Raw genomic sequence first — 15193 nt, 5'->3', positions numbered from 1 at the left:
TGCCAGGGACTGGCAGCCACTGCTGGGCTGGGATAGAGGCTCTGGGGGGATTGGGGTTCCAGGGCAGGGCAGGGCTGGGCTTCCAGGGTAGGGCAGGGCTGGACCTGCCCCTTCCTCCCCCACACATAAAATGCTTTGGGCCAACAATCTCCTTCAGTCTTACAGTAAGGCAGTGTTGGAGGTGGAATTCCATTCTGGCCATGGGCACCTGGACTAGAAGGACAGTTCTTTTCCATAGGAAGGAAAGCCCAGAGCCCCAGTGTTTGGAAGGCAGGTGAGAGCCTAAGTGGTCCATGGCCAGGCAGACTTTTCAAGAATTGCAGATTTTGTCTGGGATCAGTCTTTCAATTAAGGGAATTTTGAAGGTGGAAACCCAGTCTCAGGACCCATAGGAAGGAAAGCACGGAGCCTTCCCCAGTGTTTTGGGGACAGATGAGAGGTGACCATTGTGAAACCGTTGCCAGCCAGACCTGTCCTGACAATATTCCTATTGGAATAATCCCTGGATCTAAGGAAATTTGGAAGTGAAATCCCAAATCTGGCCAGGGTGCCTGGAGGAGAAGGACAGTTCTTTTCCATAGGAAGGAAAGCATGGAGCTCCAGGGTTTCAGCAGCAGATGAGAAGAGACCCTCAACATGCCAAGGTCAGTTGGACCAGTCAGGCAGCCCCTGGGAGGCCAAAGCAGCCACACCTGTTCTGTGCTCCCTTGGTTTTGGGGGCCCCACAGTGTCACAATGGTGCCTTGGGTCCATGAGGCCCCACAGTGCTATAATGGTTACTGGTTTCTATGGGGTCCAGCAGTGTCACAATGGCAAAGTCCTGCAGTATCACAATGGACCCTTGGTTTGATGGGGTCAAACAATGTCACAGTGGCGCCAAGGTTCCAGAAGGCCCTGCAGTTTCACATTGGTCCCACTTATTCCATGAGGCCTTGCAGTGTCACAATGGTCTCCACTGTTCCCCAGGCCCCACAGTGTCACATGACTCCTCTGTTCCACGAGCCCTACAATGTCACAATGGACCTTTGGACCCTGGGGGTTTGCAGTGTCACAACGGTCTCCTTTGACTCCACAGTGTCACAATGGATCATTGATGACTGGAGGCCTGGCAATATCACCCTGGAGCTTTGGTTCCATGCAGCCCTGCAGTGTCACAATGAACCCTTGGTTGAATGGGGTTCCACAATGTCACCGTGGTCCCAAGTTTCCATGCAGCCTTGCAGTGTCACAATGGTCTCCTTTGGCTCCACAGTGTCACAATGGACCCCTGATGACATGAGGTTCCACAGTGTCACAATGGACCTCTGGTTCCATGGAGCCCTGCTGTGTCACAAAGGCATTTTGGTTTCATGAGGCCCCACAGTATCACAATGGTCCTCTTGGTTCTGTGGGGACCCCCAGGGTCACAATGGTCTCACTGGTTCCATGAGGCTGTAAATTGTCCTGATGGTGTCTCCATGGTTCCATGAGGCCTGCAGTGTCACAATGGACCTTTGGCACCATTGTGAGACCATGGGGTCTCACAGTGTCACAATGGATTCTTGGTTTGATGGGGCCTCTCAGTGTCACAATGATCCCTACATTCCATGGAGCCCCACAGTGTCACAATGGTCCCTTAGTCTCACAGGGCCCCCAGGGTCACAATGGTCCCTTGGTTCCATGGGCCCTGTGCTGCTGCATTCCCCCCTCCCCTTCTCAGGCCGCCCTGCCAGCTGAGAAATGCTCCTTGGGGCTCGGCCTTGGCCAACAGCCCCTGGGCTCAGCTCCTCTGCAGCTCATCACAAACACTGTCTGCTCCAGGCACTGCTGCTGCCCAACCAGCTCCTGCTTTCTGGAGGAGCAGCCCTGGGAACTGCTTTTGTTCCCTCAGTGGCACAACATCCCTGTTCTCACTCTGCCAAAGAAAGCTGTTGGTGCCAAGTGCGGCCAGGATGAACCATTGCTGGGACTGAAGCCCCTCTCTTGGGGCCCTACAAACAGCGCTCCAAAAGGAGCCCTTGGAGCTCTCCTGGGCCAGCGACTCCCTCTGAGTGGGGCCTCTCCCAGCCGGGAACTCTCCCGTTTGCTGCACTCGGGGATCCCCAACAACGACGGAGCCTGGACCAATCCCCCCACTCCTCCAGGCTCAACCCTTCACCCTCTGGGGAGATGCCAAAGGATCCACAGGGAGCATTTCCTGCCCTCAGGGGAATTTCTCACAGGTGCCTTGCACTGACTCTTTGTGTCTGTGTGCACACAGGAGTGCCTGTGCTGGGGAAATGTGGCAGAAATGCTGCTCTCTGAGGGGTTTGAGTGCTTTGGATAACTGAGTCATTCAGGCCTGTAGGTAAGGTTAAATCACAAGGTCTAAGTGATGTTAAATGCTGGTAAGAGTTCCTCTTTTGCTAAGTTGTTATGTTTAATATAAGTTATAAGCTGAGTTAAATTCTGTTAAATGCTAATCCTCTGTTAAATTGAAAAGTCATAGGTTATAAGTTAGGTTAAATACTTTTAAGTGCTGGTTTTGGTTAATTGTGACATTTAAGGTATCAGTTAAGGTGTAAGTTAAGTCCAGTTAAGTTTGGGCTCTGTTAAGCCATAGGCTGTATTCCTTTTATCCTTGCCCTCACTGTCCTTGCCTCACACACACACACACAGAGACAGTTCTCTGTTCATTTCTGGTTTGATTGCCTGGATTCTGTTTGGTTTTGTTGTTGCTTTGTTTCCTTGGTGTGCCTGAAGTCTCCAGTCAGGAGCAGAGTGACTCTTGCCAAGGAACTTTGTGCTGCTGTCCCTTAATATTAAATCTGTTTTTTGCTGATCCCTTGCTGGGGATTTTTTCAGGGCTCTCAAGGCCTCGTTGGTACCAGGGTGAAGGAGCCCTGGCCCAAGCTCTGGCCCTGGGGGACACGGGGACGCTGCCGGGGGGTCCCTGTCCCCCTGTGCCACCCCCAGGGCCCCGGCCCCCGTCCCCGTGTCAGGCTCTGGGGTCGATCTTGTGGAACATCCTCTGGGGGAGGCTGCGGCGCCGGGGGTGGGGGGACCCGGGGGGACAGGGGACCCCGCTGTGCACGAGCAGGGTTGGACTGCTCTGGGGGGAACTGTGAGGGGGGCCGGGGCAGAGTGACCTCCCCAGTGACCTCACACAGCCCCTGTGATGTCACACAGCCCCTGTGATGTCACACTGCCCCCGTGTGATGTCATACAGCCTCTGTGATGTCACAGAGCCAATTCCATGATGTCACCCTGTTATGTCATACAGCACTGCTGTGATGTCACAAAGTCACCATGTGATGTCTCTGTGTGTTCTGTGATGTCACAGCCTGCTCTATGATGTTACTCAGCCACCCAGTGATGTCACAACCCACTCTGATGTCACAGAGCACCCCTCTATGATGGCAGGATCTGCTCTATGGCCTCACACCCTACTCTATGATGTCACAGCCAGATCTTTGATGTCACAACCCACTCTCCAATGTCACAAACTCCTCTTTGTGATATCATACTGCCACTCTGTAATGTCACAGCACACACTTTGACCTCACAGCCCCCTCTCTGATGTCATACAACCATGCCATCATGTCATAGCCTGCTACTCTGTGATATCATAGCTGTCTAGGTTTGGAAAGGCAGGTGTCTGATAAGGAAGGCAGGAGCCTCCTCTGAAATGGAAAATGTTAAACCACCCTATCAAATTGCTCTAAATTTTAAATTCAGGGGCTCTCAGGCAAAAAAAGTATGGGAGCAGGGAATAACAGTTCTTTAATAGGGAAGAAAATATAAAGATAAAATAAACTATGCAGTAAAGTAAATCAGCACTGACAGAGTCAGAACACAACCTGACACCATGTTGGTCAGGGTGTTGTTAGCAGTCTAATTGGAAACGTGGCTGCAGCCCTCCTGGAGCATCAGGTGTGTTTCTGCTGGAGCAGGGATCCGGTAGAAAAGGGTGTGGTCTTCCTTTGAAGATCCAACGGAAGAAGAGAGCAGCTGTTCCTCTGGGAAATCCAGTGGAGAAGCCGTGCTGGTGTTCCAGAATTTCCAGATTATATATGGGTAGAATGCTTGGTTCTTCCCTCTGGGCGGAGCATCTCCCAATGGGATGCCGTAGTTCTTATCAGTCATGCAGTGACATTCAATAGCCTGTTATCAGCAGATGTCTCCCAGGAGGGAGGAGTGGTTGTGGAAGAGGTAAGGAAAACTGCCCACTTAACAGAAGACAACTGCCATACAGATGGCAAATAGAATACAATTTGCTTGACAATCCAGACAGGAGGAAAGACCCACCCTGTGCCAGGAAGGTGGGCAGAGCTTCAGCCAGAGCTCAGAGCTGTTCATCCATGAGCAGTTTCATGATGGGGAGAAGCCCCACAAGTGCTTGGAGAGTGGGAAGAGCTTCGGCTGCAGCAGTACCCTGATGTGCTACAGATGATCCACACCGGGAAACGGCCCTATGAGTGTGGGGAGTGTGGGAAGGGCTTCAGCTGCAGATCCACCCTCTTTACCCATCAATGCATCCACACTGGGGAGAGGCCCTACGAGTGTCCTGAGTGTCAGAGGAGGTTTCAGACCAGCTCCGATCTCCTCCAACATGGATGAGAGGCTCTTCCACTGCCCCAGCTGCGAGAAGAGCTTCAAGCAAAACTTCAGTCTTGTCAGGCACAAGCACATCCACACTGGGGAGAGGCCCTACGAGTGTCCCCAGTGTGGGAAGAGCTTCACCCAGAGCTCTCACTTGACCAGACACCAATGGAGGCACCGGTAAGGGAAGCCCTGTGAGTGCCCCAACTGTAGGAAAAGCTTAGTGCGCTGCCCCAGCTCCATCCCTATGGGAGGACCCATGTTGGTCAGAGCCCTGGTGATCCATGTTCCCAGTGATCCCTGCTGAGGAGACACCTGGCTGCTTATCCATGTCCTCCTGGATCCCCTGGATGAACACAGCAGCAGGAACATCCATCAGGACTCTGATCTAAACTGGAAATTGATTGGGAAGAAGTGATTTTTTGAATTTACACCCCAAAAAATCTCACCTGCTCTGTTCAATTGTTTCTTCTGGTGGCATCAAGCAGTGCTGCATGATCTTGGAGGTCTTTTCCATCGAAATAATTTCCATTTTCACCCTCTCTAAACAACGAAATCTGGGGTGAAAATAAAGAAATTAAACAAAGAGATCTAAAGCTGCACCATTTACTGGGATTTGGGGGTGAATTTGGGCTTGGTTCAATGGAATATTTGAGAGGATTTGGGTGTTCTGAGGCTGTCAAAACCAGGGGACATGGCCACAACCTCATAGTTGTGTCGGTAGAATGTGTTCACCTGACTCCATCTGTTCTCCAGGAATTCTGGTTGTCTGTCCCAGTTCCTGGCCTGGGTCCCCCCATTTGGGGTGTTCCCTCAAAGTGCCCAAATCACTGCTGAAGTGCCAAGCTGCTCCTGGCTGGGGATGTTCCTGTCCACCAACCTCTCCTGCTCAGTGCCATGGGAGGTGGGAGGGGTTTTAGGGACTCCTGTGGGGACTGAGAGAGGCTCTTGTGGCTCTTGGGAGAATTTGTCTTGCTGGGAGAGGGTTTGGGGGCCTTCTGGGAGGGTTGTGGGGATTTGTGTGTGTTGGCAGGGCTGTGTGTTATGGAGAGAATTTGGGTGGGACTTAGGGGAGATGGGAAGGGGTTTTGTGGTTTTTGGGGACATTTGCGTTGCAGGGAGTGGTTGGGGGTGTCCTGGCCAGGAGCTGTGGGGTGGTGCGAGGGGACTGGGAGTAGCTGTAGGGTTGGGAGGGGGTTTTTGGGTGGTCGTGACCCCCCAGACCCCCAAAGCAGCCACCAGACCCCACCCCACAAGATACTGCCAGGGGTCAGGGGCTCCATGTTGGGGTTCATCCTCCTGGTGCTGCAGGAGAAGGTGAGGGGGGGTCCTCAGGGACTGTGTGTGACCCCCCCCAGAGCATGTGTGACCCTCCCATCCTGGTGTCACCTCCTTGTCCCTCCCCACAGGGCTCCTGCCCCAGCTCCTGCTCCCCCAGAGGGAATTTGGGGAGGGGGCAGAGGGGGTGCACAGCCCCCACTGGGGGATGACCCCAGCCCAGCCCCTCTGTTCAGCATCAAGCTGGGCTCAGGGCTGCAGGAGGAAGAGCTGATGGGAAGCAGATCCTGCAGCTGGGACAGTGCTTGGGGTCAGGGCAAGGTCCTGCCCTGCACACCTGGCTCAGGTGTGACCCTGCCCCGGCAAGGGAGCGGGACATTCCCATGCCCACGGATCAGGGCTGGGAGCAGCACTTGGAGCACAGACATGGAAATACTGGGAGCAACTGGGAGCACACTGAGGGCTACTGGGAGCAACTGGGAATGATGGGTGCGTGCTGGGGGCAACTTGGATATACTGGGAATGAGTGAGATCAGCCTATGGGCAACTGGGGTGACTGGGAATGAGCAACTGGAATATACTGGGAGTGTCTGTAATGATACAGGAGGGGACGACACTGGGAACAGCTGGGACCATGTTGGGAGCAACCGGGGGCAACTGGGAGTGACTGTGTCTATACTGGGGGCCAGTGAGATCATACTGGCAGTGACTGGGACTGTACTGGGGCAAGTGGGGGCAAGTGGGATCATACTGGGTGGAATTCAGACGACATTGAGGGGGACTGGGATCATACTGGGAGTGACCAGGAGCATGCTGAGGGCAGTTTGGACAATGTTGGAGACAACTGGGATATACTGGGAGAAACTGGAACTGCACTGGAGAGTGATTTGGAGTAGCTGTGAGCAACTGGAATCATGCTGGAAGCAACTGGAAGTGGGAGTGACTGGGAGCATGCTGGGATCAACTGGGATATACTCAGTGAGACTGGGAGTCACTGGGATCATACTGGGAGTGACTGGAACCAGGGCAATGGCCTGGGCTGGGTGATGTGAGGCCTCAGGGAGCACAGGGAGCACTGTGACACTGCGGGGCCTGATGGAACCAGGGGGACATTGTGACACTCTGGGCCCGCCCTGGCCATGGGGTGTTTCAGGAGCCCCGGGATGCCCAGGGCAGCAGAGCAGAGCCCCTGCCTCAGGGGCAGCAGCTCCCCGGGACACCCTGGGCACGCAGCAGGGGATGCCCAGGGAGAAGAGGAAGCCAAGGCCCAGCGCCCCAAGGGCAGCACTGGCTGAGGGACGGGGCAGGAGGGAGAGGCCAATGCTGGGACAGTGCCGGGGCTGCCCAGCACTGAGCCAAGGTTGTGTGACATCACAGGGGGCTGTGTGACATCATAGTGTTGGCTGTGTGAAATCACAGGGGTGGTGTGACATGATAGAGTTGGCTGTGTGACAAGCCACAGCTGGCTGTGTGACATCACAGACTGGGCAGAGACATCAACTGGGCTGTGTGACATCATAGAGTTAGTTGTGTGACATCACAGGGAGCCTGTGTGACATCACAGGGGTGTGTGGCCGTTTTGAGAGGCTCCATGGCACAGGAATCCAAGGGAGAAGAAAATCTACAGAGATCCCACAGGAAGAGGGGCTGCAAACCCAGCCCAGGGGGCTCTGAGGAGGAAAGACCCACCCTGAGCCAGGAAGGTGGACAGAGCTTCAGCCAGAGCTCGGAGCTGGTGGCCCATGAGCAGCTTCATGATGGGAAAAAGCCCCACAAGTGCTTGGAGTGTGGGAAGAGCTTCAGGCAGAGCAGCACCCTGATCAGCCACCAGATGATCCACACTGGGGAATGGCCCTACGAGTGTGGGGAGTGTGGGAAGGGCTTCAGCTGCAGCTCCACCCTTTTGACCCACCAGCGCATCCACACTGGGGAGAGGCCCTACGAGTGTCCCCAGTGTGGGAAGAGCTTCACCAGCAGCTCTCACTTGACAAGACACCAATGGAGACACCGGTAAGAGAAGCCCTGCAAATGCCCCAAATGCATGGAAGAGCTTCATGCACCACTCCAGCTTCATTCCCCATTGGAGACCCCACGTTGGGAAGAGCCCTGGGGATCCATTTTCCCTGTGATCCATGCTGGGACGACACCTGTACCTTTTGTTGCCCCTGCCAATGACATGTTGTGGGATTGGAGAACATGAGGGTCTGGCCATGGCCGTGTCATTACATTCACTCCCACCTCAGGTCATTGCCAGGGGCAGGAAAGGGACTCTCTCTCTCTCTCTCTCCCCCCCTGAGGAGAAGAGTGTCCTTTCCAGAGAGGATGAAATACGTTGCCAAGAAGAGCCAGTTGTTGATGTTGTAGTTTTCCCTGTAAATAGTTTTATTTATCCCTTCTGTTATCAATATTATTTCTGTTCCTGTTTGTTCCTTATCTGGTTGCTGTTCCCAATAAATTGTTCTTATCCCAGCCCGGGATCTTTGCCTTTTGTGCTTTCCATGGCAGGCGGGAGGGCAGCAAGGGCAGCGCGGTTTTAGCGGGAGCAGGAAATTGGGGAATCCCATTCCTGAAGCCCGGCCCGTGGAAACCGAGCATCCCAGCTGGTGCCAGCCCTGGTGGCCATGGCAGCAGCCTTGGGAGCGGGTCCCTGGCTGGGGCTGTGGGAACCTCTTCCCTCTGGTGCCCAGGGACAGGAGTGGAGGGAGCGGCTGCAGCTGAGTTGGGGCAGGCTCAGGTTGGATGTCAGGAAAAGGTTTTTGCCCAGAGGCTGCTGGGGCCCTGGCCAGGCTCCCCAGGGAAGGGTCCCAGCTCCAGGGCTCTCTGAGCTGCAGCAGCGTTTGGCCAGCGCTGCCAGGCCCAGGCTGGCATTGTTGGGGTGTCCTGTGCAGGGCCAGCAGTTGGACTGGAGGATCCTGATGGGTCCCTCCCAGCTCAGCCAATTCTGTGCTTCTGGGATCCCATCAGCCTGGGGATGGGGCTGCCAATGGTTGCCATGGCAACGGGCTCTGGCTGCAGGCCTGAGAATGACACTGTGGAATCAATGTTCCATGCTTTCTTTTCTTTGGAAAAGAGCCACCCTTCTCCTCCAGGTATCCATGTCTGAAGTTAGGATTCTACCTCTAAAATTCTGTATATCCAAGGGTTGCTCCTAGGCACAGTCTGCCAGTACCATCAAGTCTGGCTGGTCTTGGCCTCTGGCTGGCTGCCCCTGCAACACTGGGGCTGGGTTCTTCCCTTCCCATGGAGATCACTGGGACACTGTGGGGACCTCATGGAACCAAGGGGATCCTTGTGGCACCACTGGAGCCCATGGAACCAAGGGGCCATGGTGACACAGTGGGGCTTCATGGAACCCAGAGACCGTTATGGCTCTGTGGGGCCTGATGGAACCATGGAGACCATTGGGACCCTTCAGGGCCTGGTGTCACCAAGGGGGCATTATGGCACCTCAGGGCCTCAGGGAAGCAAGGGACCATTGGGACACTGTGGGGCCTGATGGAACTGAGGGAACATTGAACAGGCCTGGCTGGTTTGGCTTCCCAGGGGTCCCCTGACAGCTCTGGCTGATGTTGCAATGTCAAGGGCCGCCTCTCATCAGCTCCTGGAAAACTGGGATTCCGTGCTTTTCTTGCTATGGGAAAGAACCACCCCCCTTTTCAGATGCCCATTGCCAAAATTGAAACTCTCCCTAAAGCAATTCCTATATGCAAGGATATCACTCAGAACAAAATCCTGCTTGCTCTGGCTGGCCTTGGCCTCTGGTGGCCATTTCTCATCTGCCCCTGAAACACTGGGGCTCTGTTCCTTCCTTCCTATGGAAAAGAACCGGCTTTCATGTCCAGGGACCATGGCCAAAATTAGAATTTGGCCTCTCAATTCTGTTTATCCAAGGACTGATCTCAGACAAAAGTAGCCAGGACAGAAAGGTCAGGCAGGCCCTGTCCTCTGGTGATTTTCTTAGAATCTGAGCTGAATGTTTTCATTTCAAAACACCTTGGAGAGGGCCCAGAGATCTCCCAGGGAGGTATTTTGAAACCTCGGGCACATGAGCACTATATATGGACAAAGGAGCTCTGTGCTCTGCGCTGTTGTGTTGGTTTTGCATCACGGAAGTGATGTTCTAAGAGAAGCTGCTAGCAGTTTCCTCCATGTCTGACAAAAAAAACAATCAGTAATTATCTTTGAGAATTGACAATCTGTTAAACTATGAAGGAAACTGTACACGCCTCTGTGAAGACACATGTTAAAGATGGGAGAGCCTGGGAGGGTCTCTTTCCCTTCTGGCTGGCACAGAGGTAACAAGGCTGACCCGGCCCCGTCTCAGCCAGGCCGGGCCGGGCGGCTCCTGCCGTGGGGCCGGGCCCCTTCCCAGGGACCCCGCCAGGCCCCATCGGCTGCTGGGCAGGGCAGGGGAGGCCGCGGGGCCGAGGCCGGGCCGGGCCATGGCTGCAGTTGGGAACATCTGGGCCCTGCTGAGCCCTGCCCCGCCGCCAGCCCGGGCCCAGCCAGGATCCGCCGGGCCCCAGGAGCAGCCCCGGGCCGGGCCGGCTCGGCCAAGATTCTGCCACCCTTGGGCTTCAGCCGCAAGCCCCGGGCAGGGGCAGGAGAAGCCATCGGCCCCCGGCCGTGCTGCTGCTGTGCTCTGGCCTGGCTGCTGAGATCCTGGCCCTGCCCCAGCGCGGCCCATCCTGACACAGCCCCAGCGCAGCCGCTGCAGAAACCTCCATCGTAAAACAGCTCCGGCTGCAAGCACCGAGCCCGGCCGGGGTCACGGAACCATCTGCAGGCCCCGGGTGAGATATGAACTCTTTCAGTGCTTCCATCCTCCCTCCAGTGAGAGAAAAGGACAACGTGCAGGCACAGAGAGGAGCAACATGAAGACACCGAGGTCAGTGAAGGGAAAGTTGAGTCCCAGATGGAAGGGATGAGGAGATGCCTTGATCTTGGGGCTGAAATCCTCTTGAAAAGCTATGGAGAAGGATGTAATTAATATATCAGACTCTCTTTTCCCCTATAACTATTTGAAAATATGGGGAGATGACTTGTTCAGCAAAGGCCTCCATGGTAAACTAGGCAAATGTTGAAGTAGCTGTGATCCTATGAGAAGTTTAAAGAGAGAAAGAGAGAAGAGTGGTGAGATCCTGTGGCCTCAGGGAGTGAAGAAGATCTCTGTTCTCAGAGATGAAGATGATTTCATAAATAGATGAAGAGAATCTTTGCTCTTGAACAGCTCATCTCTAAACTCATACCCCATTAGTTGACATGGCCCATAAAAACAGCTGTGGGAAAAGCTATGAAAAATGGGAGGGACTTGACAATTGCAGATTTTCTGGGCAGCTGCTCTTCGTGGGAATTGAGAGCCACGAGCAAATGTTTTTCTTATGGAGAAGTCTCCATTGCATGAAAGCGAGAATCCTCTCCCTAAGTGAACTGAAGAAAGACTGTTCTAGATGGTATAAACTGACTGAAACTTTCAGGTTTTGTCTCCTTGCATTGTCAGTAAGAAAGAAAAGGTTGTAGGGAGAGGAGAAGTGTTCAGATTCTTATTACTCTTTCTTCTTTTTACTGGTAATAAACTTTTCTGTATACCCTTTAAAAATTTTGAGCCTACTTTGCCTTTCTCTTATTATTCTTTTTTCTATCTAGTGGTAATAAACTTTTCTATATACCCTTTTAAAATTTTGAGCCTACTTTGCCTTTCTCCTAATCCTATCTCACAGCAGGAAATGAGTAAATATATTCCAGTGAATGCAATGGTAATTAGCCAACACTGATCCCACTGCACTGATAGGTGCATTGGCTGAGAAATCTCAAATTAGCAAACCAAAAATCACTCCAGATACATTCCTGATAAACTGCATTAGAGCAGAGGGAAATCAAGGCAGAGCCATGGTTCGTCAGGACTTGCTGCATCCTAATGAGCCCTGTGGTGCATTTGGAGCTGAGCCCTTGAACCTCAGGGCCTGAGAGGTGATTGCACAAACCTTTCCAGGAGTCAAAGTCAGAAGAAAACCCCAAAGTGTCTCAAAGCATGAATAGGTCTCAGTGAGGTCCATGCCCAACACAGGCTCCGCATGGATCCCTTGGAGGAGACAATTGGAGGCCAGGATTTGCCAAAAACATCTCAGAGACTCAGAGTGGAAAGGAAATTCCAAACTACCTTAAAAATTTTGAGAAGCTCAAAGCTTCTGAGCCCCACTGAGTGTCAGTACAAAGCTCTCCAGGGGCTCATTAAAGCAGATAATTGGGGCCATGATTGCACAAACCTCTCACAGTCTGTATCAAAAGGGAAACACCAAGTACCTTAAAATAACTAAAGTACCTTAAAGCATTAATGAGCGCACTGAATGTTGTTACTGATAACGGCTCTCCAGAGACTCATTAAGCAGATAATTGAAGCCTGTAAATGCACAATCTTTTTCATAGAGTCTGTATCAAAAGGAAAAGAGGAAGTAGCTTAAAAAACTTAAGTACCCTGAAGTATTAATGAGTCCCAATCAATGCTGCAACAGGCAGAGAATCTCCAGGGACTAATTACAGCAGATAATTGGAAGCCATGATTGCACAAACCTCTCAGAGACTGCAAGGCAAAAGCCAAACCCAAAGTCCTTTGAAAAACCTGCAGTCCCTGCAGGGAGCATTCAGGAGCCCCCAGGGCCATTGCTGAGCAAGGCTCCCCAGGGACTCCTTGCAGCAGATCCTTGAGGCCACTGGGATGTGGGCTAGGGGGGGATGCTGAGGGCAGCACAAGGGGCTGCCAGTGCCCAGTCTGCCTGGGGCAAAATCACTGCCAGCCCTTGGCACAGGAACCTCTGGCTGCAGGACAATGCAGCTGCAGCTCCTGGAGCCATCTCCTCAAGCTGGAACATGCCAATGCCTGCAGAGCCTGTGAGTACATTCTCTGCTTGTCTCTTGTGCAGAGCAGCCAGGGGTGCCCAGGGCTGTCCTGCAGAGCAGGGTCCTGCAGCCCAGGGCGCTGTGCTGGGGCAGGGACTCTGCTGCCTGCCAGGGACAGCTCTCAGCCAGCCCTGGCAGCTGCTCCCAGCACTGGGGGACAAGATCTGGGTGGCAGGAGACAGCTGGTGAGGCTTGGAAGTGTTCTCCTTGTGTGGGGAGGATGCTGCATTGTTCAGGACTGCTCCCAGCATGACATTGAACTGCAGAACCTTTTCAAGTAGATTATACAGGAAGCACAGCAAGGCAGGGACTGCATAGAAGGGAAAATCCTGCTTTTTTAATCTACTGCTCTAGGTTGCCTGGATGGGAAATTGCACATAGATATTCATCTCTTACTTCAGATTGAGAAAACAAAAAATCTATCAGATGTAATAAACCAGGAAGTCACAGAAATCAGCACAGAGCCCCTCACAGGCAGCATCAGTGTCACTTTTCCAGCCTCCTCAGGGTTGCTCTGACGTTGCCATCAGAGCCTGCAGAGCCAGAGCTGCCCCTGGGCAGTGCCTGAGCTGGGAGGGCTCTGCAGGGCAGAGCTGAGCCCCCAGGGCTGGGCTGGGCTCTGGCAGCACTGGCAGGGCCCAGCCCTGGGCACAGGGAAGCAGCTGCTGGCAGGGACAGCTCCAGGCAGCAGAGCCCTGGGCAGGCAGTGGGGGGAAAGTGCCCCCACGCTGTGCTGGGATATTTCAACTCCTCTCCAAACCCAACTATTCCATGATTACTTTTCTTACAGATCCCCATGCCAAGGCATCACAGCAAATGTCCAACAGCAGCTCCATCAGGCACTTCCTGCTGCTGGCATTGGCAGACACGCGGCAGCTGCAGCTCCTGCACTTCTGCCTCTTGCTGGGCATCTCCCTGGCTGCCCTCCTGGGCAACGGCCTCATCATCAGCGCCGTAGCCTGCGGCCACCACCTGCACACGCCCATGTTCTTCTTCCTGCTCAACCTGGCCCTCGCTGACCTGGGCTCCATCTGCACCACTGTCCCCAAAGCCATGCACAATTCCATCTGGGACACCAGGAACATCTCCTACACTGCATGTGCTGCTCAGCTCTTTTTCTTTCTGTTCTTCATCTCAGCAGAGTTTTATTTGCTGACGATCATGTGCTATGCTACGACCGCTACGTGTCCATCTGCAAACCCCTGCACTACGGGACCCTCGTGGGCAGCAGAGCTTGTGCCCACATGGCAGCAGCTGCCTGGGCCAGTGCCTTTCTCAATGCTCTCATGCACACGGCCAATACATTTTCCCTGCCCCTTTGCCATGGCAATGCCCTGGGCCAGTTCTTCTGTGAAATCCCTCAGATCCTCAAGCTCTCCTGCTCAAAATCCTACCTCAGGGAATTTGGGCTCATTGCTGTAAGTGTGTGTTTAGATTTTGTTTGTTTTGTGTTCATTGTTTTCTCCTATGTGCAGATCTTCAGGGCTGTGCTGAGGATTCCCTCTGAGCAGGGACGGCACAAAGCCTTTTCCACCTGCCTCCCTCACCTGGCCGTGCTCTCTCTGTTCTTCAGCACTGGTGCTTCTCTGTACCTGAAGCCCCCCTGAAAGGAAGGTGTAGAGCTACCAGACGTAGAACGGCGAAGTCCTTCAATGTCCAGCCAATGGAGTTCACCAGGTCATGTCTGGGGAGGTCTCCGGGTTGCAGTTCATCCAAACTCTTATTATACTCTTTTTCTTTATGGGGGAAGGGGTAAAACTTGAAACTGAATCAAAGGTAGTCTATTGTATTTTGGGGGGAAAATGGTATTTAGAGAAGGGTACACACAGTCCATGTTCTCAGCAGTGGGCGAGAGCCATTGTCTTCTTGGTCCACTGCTCACACCTGCAACATCCATCTTGCTTTGGTCAGCTTGCCTCCCCCACACACCTCCCCCAGGTTGGGGGTCTCAGTCCCAGTCCTTGGAAAGAGTGGGGGGGACCTTTTCCCATAGGGATTTCATGTCCTGGTCTTTGATGGAGAGGCTTCTTACATCTCAGTCTGTCTGTCACAGTGGTTGTAAGACAAGTGAGGGGTCTGTGGAGAGCTAGGGATCTGCCTGCGGAAGATCTCGGGCTGTACGGGTAGATAAGAAGGCCCCCCTCACCCTGCAGTCTGACCTTTGCTCTGTACCCGGCCGCACCCGGCCGGATGTGAGCAGAGGGAAGTGACACAGACTGCCCAAACCATAAATACCCCTGAGACCCGTCAATAAACGCCATTTGCTGTCCACCACATTGGTGTATGTAGCATTGGACCGAGTGACCCTGGGCCTTGGGTCACCGTGCCGGACCTCCCGAACCAGGTCGCTATGCCATAACGGCAACATCTGATGCCGAAACCCCGGGAAAATCGCAGCGCCCGGAGTTCGGGATTTCGCCTGGACAGGGGACCGGCGGCTGCACAGCAGGCCTAGTGC

General features: G+C 53.7%; 1 pseudogene; it reads left to right on the top strand.

The window, feature by feature from the left end:
• Nucleotides 1-7852, top strand: part of LOC143692632 (uncharacterized) — a 136395-nt pseudogene extending 128543 nt beyond the window's left edge.
• Nucleotides 7853-15193: the final 7341 nt, after the last annotated feature.

This window comes from Agelaius phoeniceus (assembly GCF_051311805.1).
Source record: "Agelaius phoeniceus isolate bAgePho1 chromosome W unlocalized genomic scaffold, bAgePho1.hap1 SUPER_W_unloc_2, whole genome shotgun sequence".
Classification (NCBI taxonomy): Eukaryota; Metazoa; Chordata; class Aves; order Passeriformes; family Icteridae; genus Agelaius; species Agelaius phoeniceus.
This window is presented reverse-complemented; position numbering and strand designations above follow the sequence as displayed.